The following is a 12,882-nucleotide window of genomic DNA, read 5'->3' on the forward strand; positions in this document are numbered from 1 at the left end:
GGTAACTGGAAAAACATATTTAGTACACACATATAAACATTTCAACATTTACAATAATACAGTTATTCATTACACTTTAAATTCTCCATCGAGCAGGGATCTGACCTCTGGTAATTCTGGTAGACCTACGTAACACACTGTCTGTCTGTGTTCTACCTTGGTCCCCTGTATCTACCCCTGGTGTAGTGAGTTCTGCATGAACTGCACTACAGGTACTTTGAGGTGACACTGGTAGGTTGGGCAACTTCCTACGTACTCTTTGGTTAACATGGGTACGACAGGTTCACTACTAGCAGAGGGTGGATTCTCCTGGTCTGCTGATGAGGAATCTTCTGCCTCCGGGGCCAACTGTTCTTCCAACTCTACTGGGACTTCTGCAGTTTCCTGCGGGGCTGGTTGGAGAAATGTAAGGACTGGCACAACTATTGCATTATTCACTTGTGTCCATGACCAGGGAAATTCTCCGAGTACAGTGCTGACCATTTCTTCCACTTTCTCTGCGGGTTGAGGGCTATCTTGGTCTTCTTTAGGATGTTGCAGCTGCTCGGGACATTTCTTCAGGTGGTCTCTGGAAACTGTTGTTGATGTTTCTCCTCCATCCTTACTAATGAGGTACACCTTGGGGTTACCATGGCTTGAGGGTAGAATGGTGTATGGTTCTTCCTCCCACTGGTCATCCAACTTGTGTAGTCGCCTCTTCCTCTTTAGGACTTGCTCTCCAGGTGACAGGGGAACAGCAGGTGCATGTTGATTGTAAGTCTTCTCCTGCCTTTGTCTTGCTTGATACAGACTTCTTTCAACACTTTCCTGTACCTTGCGGTATTGCTGCTGCCGCTCAGTATCCCAATCTGCATCTGGTGAGACATTCTCTGGTGTTAGGACTCCCATATCCAGGTCGATGGGCAGCTTACCAGGTCTGGCTCTCATCAGGTAAGCAGGTGTGCAGTTGGTGGAATTCACTGGGATATGATTGTAGAGGTCCACCAGATCTGGCAACTTTTCCAGCCACAGACTGCGTTCTTCCAGGGGCAACATCTTCAAAAAGTCTATCACCACCTGGTTCATCTTCTCACACAACCCGTTGGTCTGGGGGTGATAAGGCGTTGTCCTGATCTTCTTGCAGCCGTACAGGTTGCAGAATTCCTGGAACACCTCTGCTTCGAAGGCCGGACCTTGGTCAGTTAGCACACGTTCTGGGTAACCATGCGGGCGGCAGAAGTGCTGCTGGAAAGCTCTGGCTGCTGTTTGAGCCTCTGGTCCTTTACTGGCACTACTACCAGAAACCGGGAGTAGTGGTCTACGATGGTGAGGGCGTAGACATAGCCTGACCTGCTTGGGGCTAACTTCACGTGGTCCAAGGCTACCAGTTCGAGTGGCTGTTTGGTGATGATGGGCTGCAGGGGAGCCCTCTGGCTGTCACAATCTTTTCTTCTCAGGTTGCATGGTCCGCATTCCCGACACCACCTCTCGATTGCTTTCCTCATGCCAGCCCAATAGAACCGTTCACGTAGCAGGACTTCCAGCTTTTTCCATCCGAAGTGTCCTGCTCCATCGTGGTACGCTTCCAAGACCATAGACGCATCCCGCCTCGGGACTACCACCTGCCAGACCAGTTCATGTGTCCGGGAGTTGATGGCTCTTCGACACAGCTTCCCTTCATAGATGAACAGCTTGCCTTTCTCTTTCCACAGCTGTTTGGTCTCCTCAGGAGCATCTGGATCAGGGTGTGCGTCAGCTCGGGTCAGCAACTCTTTGACTAAGCGGACAGCCGGTTCACTGTCTTGTGTTTCTGCCCATCCATGGTGGGGCAATGGATTAAATGTAGCCTCCCTGTTGGCAGAGCACCTGTTCTTCACACAGTGGGAGCACTGAGTTACCCCGTGACGGTGGAAAGCGGGGATCTCTATCTCCTCCAGCCCCTCCGGATCTTCTTCCCCATCTGGTAGGTTAGGCATCCTGGACAGCACATCAGCGTTTGCATTCTTGCGCCCAGCCCGGTACTTGATGGTGAATTCAAAATTAGACAGTCGGGCCATCCATCTTTGCTCCAGGGCACCAAGTTTTGCAGTGTCTAGGTGTGTCAGCTGGTTGTTATCTGTGAAGATGGTGAATTTGGAGGAGGCGAGATAATGCTTGAAGCGCTCTGTCACAGCCCAGACTATGGCGAGGAATTCCAACTTAAAGGAGCTGTAGTTCTCGGGGTTTCTTTCTGTAGGCCGGAGCTTCCTACTGACGTAGGCAATTACTCTCTCCCTGCCTTGCTGGATCTGGGACAGCACCGCTCCTAGTCCCACGTTGCTCGCATCCGTATGGAGGATGAAGGGTTGACCATAGTTGGGGTAGGCCAGAATCTCCTCTCCTGTGAGGGCCATCTTCAGTCTGGTGAAGGATTCATCTTCCAGCTTGTCCCACTTGAATGGAGGCTTCAGGTTTTTAGCCTTCCTGGGCTGTCCTACTAGGAGGTCCTGCATGAGTGCTGCCATCTTGGTGAAGCCTGGGATAAATCTTCGGTAATAGCCCACCAACCCGAGGAACTGCCGCACTTCCTTGATCGTGGAGGGTCTTGGCCAGTCCTTGATTACTGTGACCTTGTCAGGGTCTGGTGCTACATCTTCAGCGCTTACCACGTGACCTAAGTACTGTACCTTGGGCTTCAACAGGTGGCATTTTGACGGCTTCACCTTCAGGCCGAAAACAGCTAGGGCTTCAAACACTTCTGCCAGGTGCTTCAGATGATCTTCATATGACCTGGAGTATACTATGACGTCATCCAGGTACAACAGGACTGTCTCGAAGTTCTTATGTCCCAAACAGCACTCCATCAAACGCTGGAAGGTTCCTGGGGCGTTGCAGAGCCCGAACGGCATGCAGTTGAATTCGCTGAGGCCCATCGGGGTTGTGAACGCGGTCTTTTCTTTATCCGCCTCTGCTACAGGAACTTGCCAATACCCACTAGTAAGATCCAAAGTAGAGAAGCAATTAGCAGATTTTAATGCAGCTAGTGACTCCTCAATCCTGGGTAGTGGGTATGCATCTTTATGTGTAATGCGGTTAATTTGCCTGTAGTCTACAGTACACACATTCTCATTGTGCCATCCTTTTTCTTTACAAGAACTAATGGAGCTGCCCAGGGGCTACAACTGTCTCTTATTACCGAAGCCTCCTTCATCTCTCGTAACATCCGTTTGGCATTTTGGTAATGTGCTGGTGCTACAGGCCGGTACCTTTCTTTGATTGGTGGGTGGTCTCCCGTGGGGATATGGTGTTGAACCCCTTTTACTTGCCCGAAATCTAATGGGTGTTTACTGAAGACCCTTTCATACTCCTGGACCACCCGGTATACTCCATGTTTTTGGTGTTGAGGGGTAGAGTCAGTTCCCACATGCAGCTTCTGACACCAGTCTTCCATCTGTCCCTTGGAGCCATTATCCTCTGCCTGTTGGGATGGAGGTAAGGGTTCCACTGTTTTTATAGAATTTTGGCTGACGGTGAATAGTTTGGCCAGGGTAGCATACCGGGGCAAATGGACTTCTCTTTCCCCAATATTCAGGATGCGGACGGGCACTCTCCCATGGCGGACATCAACCACCCCCCGGGCTATCAAGATGGTGGGCCTACTGTCAGAGTAGACGGGCTCTACCAGGGCCTGGTAATCTCTACCTCTGAGGCCAATGGCTGCACGGCACCATACCAGCATTTCACTTCTTGGGGGCATGACAATAGGAAATGGGTCACTCATCCTGACACTGCCAATTTCACCACCAGACAGTTCTACCTGTTGTCTTTTCATCAGGGCTCTGATCTCTCTCTGTAGAACCCGCTGCTGACTGGAACTGGCGGTCTCCGCAACCTGCTGTAACAATACAATTATTTCTGAAAGACAATTTTCAATGACATTAGTGCCTAAGGTTATCATGGCATGACTTTCTCGGCGATCAATGTCAACAATTATCATTCCTTGCGCAGGCAGTTCCACTTTGCCAACCTTTATGGTCACTTCTTTGTACCCCACCTGAGGTACGGGCTGATCATTGCTGGCATAAATACTCAAATGTTCATCTGGACGGCGTGTGATATTTGAATCAGTCCAGTATCGTTGGTAAAGAACGTGGGGGATAGTGGTCACCTGCGATCCAGTGTCCAGCAACGCGCTCATGGGGAAGCCATCAACCACGACTGGTAGAATAGGTAGTCCTTCCACGTACTTGTCTCGCCAGCTGCGTGGGCCTGGTGATCTTATTTCTGGGGGTTGGCCCTCTGCCCCATGTTTTGCTCGTTTAAATGACAGTGCCTTGCATAATGTCCTAGCTGGTTACAGCGGTGGCAGATGGGTTGTCCGTCCTGGTCGTAGCGGTCGCTGTTCCTCCCTCTGGATGGTGGAATCCTCTTCTGTCGGCGCCACGGGACGTCCTCCGGACTGGAAGCCAGCTTGATCTTTCCTTTGGGAGACACCTGCAAGGACTGTACCGTTTTGGTTAGCGCAGCAACACTTTTAGTTAGCTCTTGGACCTGATGGTGCAGGTCTGTAGACGGGGCATTGTCCAGAGTCTGTGCATCAGCTCCTACAGGCTCTGGGGAAAAGGGAGCCACCTCCTGGTGGTAGGTGATAGCTGGGCGCCGGTGAGATAGAGCGCCACCTGGTGCCGGTTCTCGCAGCACCCGGATGGCTCTGTCTTTAAATTGTGCAAAGTCCAGATCAGGGTTTTTTGCAGAGTCATTATGCGCAGCTGTGTCCGGTGGGCGCTGGACAGTAGACCCTCAATAAACTGCTCAGTTAATAGTCTGTTTTCATCACGCACACTGTCGGGTTCTACCTGTTTGATGGCCCTCAGCGCCTCCTGCAGGTTTAAAGCATAGTGCCATACACTGTCCTGCGCCCGTTGTTTACACCCGTAAAACTTCATTTTTATCTCGGCCGTAGTGCGGGTAGGCGAGCCAGTATCTCTTTTACAGTCCCTTTGTCCCTGGCTGACCAGGACTTTACTTCTCTCTGGGCTGCACCAGTCAACTGGCCTATGAGGATGCTCACTTTCTGCTCCTCGGACAGGGGGTATACTTTAAATAAGCTGTTCAGTCTTTCTTTAAAGTCACTCAGGGTGTGTGACTCTCCTGAGTACTGGGGCAACCACGCCGCCCCCGGTATATATGACATGGAGAATGGCATTACCGCGGCAGCGGCCGCGCCTGCGGCTGGGGTTCCCTCCATATTGGGCGTCTTCTTCCCCCCTAGTGAACCGTGGCCTACCTTCTTTCACTTTTCTTTCGTAGGCCGCAGTTCCGCAGGTGATGGTCTCCTTGTAAGACCTGGCGTCGCACGCGTCTGACGTCAGCGCTCGCTGGGGCTCCTTCCAGGACCTGGCGCTGCGTCAGTTCGTGAGGCAGGGCTTGGGCTTCACGCGCTTCCAGCGGTTACGCCCCTGTTCTTACCGCGCGGCGACCCGAAAATGGCGGACAATGGCGGGAAACAGCGGCAATTGGCGGGAAAACTTCACCACGGTATGCGACACAGTTTGTAAAGGCGCACAGTACCCGGTGGTAATGGGCACGTAATCCTGCCGACTACGCCAAGATTGACGCGCCCCCTGGGCCATGGGGTACCCGGAGCCGGGCCTGTAGACGCTGGGGGTTGTAGTCACTGTGGCGGTGACCCGGTCCGTGACCCAGGGCGGTCAATCCAAGGGGTAGTATTTGTATATGAATGTAAATGTCTGACTACGCCACCTGTGGAATGCGGTCAATAGGAACCGCCACTGCGGAACAGTCCTCTGAAGCTGATGTTTTGCAGTAAGGGTGGTATAACTCCCCACAGGTAGAGTGTAGCTTCAGGGCAGTGTGGATGATGGTGGTTGTGCAGGGTGTCGCGGTGCAGAAATAATCACAAAGTCTGTATAGTGCAATCCCAGGGTCTTTACTGGTGGCAATGATATAGGCCCAAACGGGAGTACTGGCTAGTGATGAGGGCCTGGTCAGTCTGGGAGCAATCATAGAGTCCTCCTGGCCAGGTGGAGTTGTAGGCCTGCCGTTCTGACTATACTCTTTTGACTATTTTGCTTGCAGCTGTGTTGTAGCCCACGTCCCTGAGTGTAACGTGCTGTGCTCACCCGTATGGCTGGCAACTCGGGCCTTGTGGATTCCTCGCTCCTCTGTGGTGGTACTGGTCCCTTGGTGCTGCTGAGCCTCCGGGCTTCTGATGGGGCCAGGAGACCTGTAATCTCCTGCCCTACAGTATCTGCTGTTGGGTATGCAATCCCCACAGCCTCGGACTCCGGTGTCCGGTTCTCCGTGTATGCTCTGGCTAGGACGAGCTATCTCCAGCTCCAGTCCTCAGCCCTTGCTCCAGGGTGTCTACTACTCGACTGACACTAGACTCTGACTAACCTAACCCCGCCTCCGGACCCAGTTATAAAGGGCAGGATCCTCCCCTTTCTAGTCTAGAGCAGGAGGTGTTGCATGTACTGTGTTCCTGACCAGGAAACCCCTGTTTGCTCTCAGACAGGGCATTACTACCACTGTGGCAACCAGACCCTCTGGGGTGCCACATATATAGTGTATAGTGTAGAGGTAATAAAGTGATTACCAGTGACATTGTACACAGGAGCTCTGCATATTGTGTATAGTGTACTGGTAATAAAGGGATCACCAGTGACATTATACACAGGAGCTCTGTATATAGTATACAGTGTATAGTGTATGTGAACAGGTAGCACACTGACTCAACGATGACGTTTCTAGTTGAAGTCCTTCATCTTTGCTTTTCTTCTTCATCCAGCGCAAACCGCCTTCACTTCTTCTAGCCAGGACTCGTCTCTGCATAAAATAACACAGTTATCTAGTGCACTGCTTCCAGAACACATTTCCCACTTTTTCCCCAACTTCTACCCTACTCAGCTGAATACACATGTGCACCCACCATTAATATATAATTAGTTATTATGCAACCCACCATTCCAAATATAAATTGTAATCCACCACTGTGCCCCAACTAACTGTAAATAGCCACTTTCCCTACCCAATAAATATATAAATTAGCACCTGTACTCTTTCCCCTAATTCATTACCAGTCACACTCCTGCATCCTCAATGCTCCCCACTATGTACCTCTTGCTCCCCCGATTCATTATATTTACATGCCACCCTCCGTTCCAATTCATTATGTCATATCCTCTCTCTCTCTTCCACTCCCGCCCTCAATTCATTATCATTTGCTCTTCCCCCACCCTCAATTTATCATCATTTGTTGCCCCACACCCTCAATTCATCATCATGTGCTCTACCCCCACCCTCAAATAATTATCATTTGCTGTATGCCACCCTCAATTCATTATCATTTGCTCTCCCCCCACCCTCAATTCATTATCGCTTGATGTACCGCACCCTCAATTCATGATTATTTGCTCTCCCCCACCATCAAGTCATCATTTTTTCTCCCCACCCCCACCTTCAATTCATCATTCACTGTCCCCCATCCCCCACCCTCAATTCATCATTCACTGCCCCCCATTCCCCAGCTTCAATTCATCATTTACTGTCCCTCGTCCTCCACCCTCAATTCATCATTCACTGTCCCCCATCCCCCACCCTCAATTCATCATTCACTGTCCCTCTTCCCCTACCCTCAATTCATCATTCACTGTTCCTTGTCCCCCACCCTCAATTCATCATTCTCTGTCCCTCCTCCCCTACTCTCAATTCCTCATTCACTGTCCCTTGTCTCTCACCCTCAATTCATCATTCACTGTCCCTCGTCCCCTCCCCTCAGTTCATCATTCACTGTTCCTTGTCCCCCACCCTCAATTCATTATTCATTGTCCCCTGTCCCCCACCGTAAATTCATCATTCACTGTCCCCCACACACAATTCATCATTCACTGTCCCCACCCTCAATTCATCATTCACTGTCCCCCACCCTCAATTCATCATTCATTGTCCCCCACCCTCAATTCATCATTCACTGTCTCCCACCCTCATTGAGGGTTACTAATAACTCTCTATCATGTTGTATTAGAAGATTAATGAGAATGGTAGAACACTGTGAAAGAGACCGAGGGTTCCCAGGCTGGAAAAATTTGAATACGTAGGTCTCGTGGACAGATTGCCAATTTGAGATATTCCTCAAGACTTCTAATATTCCACCAGACTCGTGTTAATGACTTATGTGTATCAATCAATTCATTGGTGATGGTGTTGAAATCATTATCCTCCCGCATGGATTGAACTGGAAAGGCCTCCAGTAGCTGGCTGTTCCATGCTGCCTCCCTGGCCTCCAAGTCAAACGCCATAGGATATGAAAAAGAAAATCTAAAGAATCAAAAATCTCATGCTGGACACGGGGGGCACTCATGCTGGACACAGGGGTGGCACTCATGCTGGACACAGGGGGCACTCTCGTTCTGGACACAGGGGGCACTCATGCTGGACACAGGGGGGGCACTCTCATGCTGGACACAGGGGGGGCACTCTCATGCTGGACACAGGGGGGGGCACTCTCATACTGGACATGGGGGGGGGCACTCTCATGCTGGACACCGGGGGAGGGTACTCTCATGCTGGACACAGGGGGGGCACTCTCATGCTGGACACAGGGGGGGCTCTCTCATGCTGGACACAGGGGGCACTCATGCTGGACACAGGGGGGGCACTCTCATGCTGGACACATGGGGGCACTCTCATGCTGGACACAGGGGGCACTCATGCTGGACACAGGGGGGGCACTCTCATGCTGGACACAGGGGGCACTCATGCTGGACACAGGGGGGGCACTCTCATGCTGGACATGGGGGGCACTCTCATGCTGGACACAGAAGGGCTCTCATGCTGGACACGGGGGGCTCTCATGCTGGACACGGGGGGGCCACTCTCATTCTGGACACAGGGGGGCTCTCATACTGGACATGGGGGGGCTGTGTGGGGCTCATGCTGAACACGGGGGGCCTATGTGGGGCTCATGCTGGACATGGGGGGCTGTGTGGGGCACATGCTGGACATGGGGGGACTGTGTGGGGCTATGCTGGACATGGGGGGGCTGTGTAGGGCTCATGCTGTATATAGAGAGGCTGTGTGGGGGCTCAAATTGTATATAGGGGGAAGTCAGCACACTTAATTCTGCTCAATATTAAGTTATACAATTAATATTAATGTAATCATTAATAATATAATAATTAGAATTAATATGTTAATATTAATATTGAGCAGAATTAATTTCAGCCTATTGGTTCGGCCCTCCCCAACAGTCACGGTCTCTCATGTGGCCCCTCAGGAAAATTACTTGCCCACCTCTGATCTAGAGGCATAGTTATAGTAATGATAATAATGTTTTTGTTTTTATTGGTGCACAAATTAATAATGTGCTCTTATGTGTAAGTTGTGCAGAGTACATTAGACTATAAACGGGTGTTGTGTTAACAGGGAACATTTTTTTTTAGCAAATCCTGGACGTGTGGTACGCTTTGAAGCAATTGTGTCCTTTTATATTCCCCTCTTGGAGCATACTCTGCACCTTTTATGTGTTCTTACCTTCTTCGCAGTTTGGGGAACCTCACCGGGGAAATGTTACTCTGGTACAATACGGGCACCATCAGTTTCAGAAGTACTGGGAACAAGCATCACTACATGAATATGTGACCAGAACCATGAATAAACCGCCAGATTCACCATCAGTTTTTTGCAAGCTGTATTTGTTGTCACGGCGGTAACTCTCATGCGTTCCCGGCGCCGTGCTTCTCACTGCGTTCGCAACTCTGCATATCCTCATGTCAGGCTGCCGCGCTGACTCCTCATACAGCTCTTCCAACTCGTGATGTCTCCAAATGGCTACAGGGAGCGCAGCCAGATCCTGCAGGAATTTAACCTTGCATTGTTTTGCAGGGTTTGGATTCCGCAGCCAATCACCAGCCAGCAGGTGCTATATTAGGCAACTTCACCGTCCATTCTAGCCTGAACTTAGGTTCCTAGTAGCTCTACCACCAGCTTCCTGTATTGGAGTATTCCTGTTTTGTCTCACCTGTTATCGACCCAGTTTGCCTTCTCGTTTATCCTGATCTCCCCTCTCCTGACCTCGGCTACGAATTCTGAATCTGTGCTGCCTGCCCCGAACTCGGACTGTCTGACAACGCTTCTGTCTCGCCCACCTGTACCCTGACCCGAGTCTCTGACCCTCCAGTCAGCTGCTGCAGTCCCAGTGAGTGACTGTCCTGGAGATGTACCTGGTGTCTACTGGCGGCCCAGCCTATCCTCACCATCAGAGGCTCTAGTGAATACCCAGTAGACACTTAGTCACGCCCCTCCAGGGTAAGCCGGGCCCGTGGCACAGTGGTTCCACACCCACTAGCACTACATTTGTCACATGACAGACGCAATAACTATCAAACGTATCCCTTTATCTATAGTGGGGTCTGTTTATTTTCCATTAGGGCATCTGCCAAATGCTGGACACCTTAACTGAAACCCAATACCCCCTTTTCAAACAGAGGCTGGACAGACATCTGTCTGAGATGATTTAGTGAATCCTGCATTGAGCAGGGGGTTGGATACAATGACCCTGGTGGTCCCCTCCAACTCTAACATTCTAGGATTCTATGATTATAGTTAAGCTATATTAGTTTCCATGACTATCCTTGGGTTTGACTTTAAAAATATAGGACATCAGTTAGGGGTGAATATGGCTATTTTCCCTCCTGATTGTGTAAATGGCTGCAAAAAAATAAATGATTCTATATCTAACTTTGAAATTGTGCTCCATGTTACGCCACACCCCTAAAGTACACCTCATTCTTTACTTTTGCTGCCATTTTTTTGTGAAAAAGGTAACAATTCTAGTGGAAGTGGGCTTGTAACCTAACTCATCGATGGGGGGAGGTGGGAGGTGCGTTAGGGGTCCTGTTACTTTAATCCCTGACCCATTCATTTGCTTTGAAGTGGAGGGGCTCCATTGGCTTCCTCTACCTAGGGTACCAAAATACCTTGCCAGGCCCTGCTATTTAATTGCTATTTTATTACTATGTTTTGTTCTTGATTTTGAACTATTTTGAAATTTTTGTAAAGTGACATTGTGGTGTTTAGTTTTTTTTCCCTTTTTGTTTTTTTCTTCAGTATTTCTTTGTATTAGATACTCACACATATATTGTTCATCATTAATTATACATGTTCCCACATGATTGGTTTTATGTATTTTAAAAGCTTTTTTCCATAATGCTTGTGAATAACTACGACTAAGGTCATGCCTAGTGCCAGAAATGCGTCAGTTTTTTTTCTATCATATGGGATCATTTTTTTAATGTATTCCTAATAAAAATCCAATATTTTACCAGTGGATGTGCCGACAACCTTCCCTTTCCTTTTCCTCATTATTGCTGTCTTTCACCAGCAGGATCTGGACGCACAGTTACAATGCTGATTAAAATATTCACATCTTTGAAGCGGGGTAAGCACAATCTATTTCCTCTTGTGCAAACGTTGTGATTACATGAGCTCCGTTTCTTCTTTTAATGAAGCATGTTGGCACTAGGATAATCCATGCCTTGGAATAATGCTATAGTCGTATGAATTCCTCACATATGTTTTCAGCCTTTTTCCTATGAAGTTCCATATTTTTGCCTTGATGCAATCATTGATGATGAACTCTGTGTAAACAACATATTACCACGGACCAACATTTTGAAAAACTTTCACAGGTTTTCCAAGACATGGAGTCCAATAACCCTAAGCATGTCGAGTGCAAAACTCTCATACATTAACAAGAAATATCCTTAACCAGGAACGGCGCACCTAGTGGGATCATAACATCCTGAGAAATTATTTGGAAAAGAAAATTATTCCACTGGACCACAGATTAAAGAAATTACCCACTTTTATTTTTTCCAATGAATTTTTGATACAATGGAATGATATTTGACCAAGTGCTCTTTGGAATTAATGGGACGAATCATCAAATATGAAGAAATCAAACTGTTGAAACTCAAGGAGGTTATCAGTGTGTAAGATGGTTCTGTCAGTGGTCGCCTGGCAGATCTAAAATGGCTACCAAGAACAGGCTTAGTGCAAGCCACTCCGTTTCCCAGAGCCCTGGGGTTACCCTGGCCTTCACTCTTTAACCCCTATTCAGAGATCTGGACATACACAGGGGTCTCTGGGCAAGAACCACAGAATCAGCTACTGTTTAGTGGCGCAAGCTGGCCAAAAGGATAGTCAGGCAGCCATTTCAAAACCAAGAAGGAAGCAAAGGTACAAAATCATCAGGCAGGAGAAGTGTCAATAAACAAGCCGGGGTCAAAACAGGGAAGCACAAATACAACACAGGAGCAAAAACCACAGATCTAAACCAGGGAAGCACAAAGCTATATCTGGCGGCTTCCTACAGTAAGCTAGAAGCTTAAGTAGGGTGTGGTGCTCTTCAGCTGGCTGGAACAGGGAGCTGATAACTTCACCTACAGACACACACACATACTGCCCTACTAGACGGCACTGCAGGTCAACCAAATCGCAATGGCTGTCTTCAGAGTCAAGCAACAATGGATCACCTGAGAGTACTTATTCAATAATGGTGCAGTCTTCAAAACACATTTTCGAGACTGAGGGGTGGGAGAAGAGCCGGAAGATTTCTTCCGGATCAGATATCCCAGACATCAAGAAAGGAGATAACTTCCAGTTTAGATGTCATGCAGGATAGTGTGCTTATTCTCACCAGTACTATACTAACAATGTAACAGGTCCAGGTTGTTGCCAAAGGTTTAAATTTTGCTATGACTAAAGGTGTTTGACGCATCAGAAATGTGTCAGTGTTTTTTTTTTATTGTTCTAAGCCTATATGGATGTTATATGGTATTTTACCACGTACCAATAAAGAAGATTTTTATGTCAGTGGAGCTGGATCTCTCTTTCATGCTT

Source organism: Phyllobates terribilis, unplaced genomic scaffold (assembly GCF_046119375.1).
Source record: "Phyllobates terribilis strain yellow unplaced genomic scaffold, ASM4611937v1 Scaffold_1__5_contigs__length_1240528914, whole genome shotgun sequence".
In the NCBI taxonomy this organism is placed as follows: domain Eukaryota; kingdom Metazoa; phylum Chordata; class Amphibia; order Anura; family Dendrobatidae; genus Phyllobates; species Phyllobates terribilis.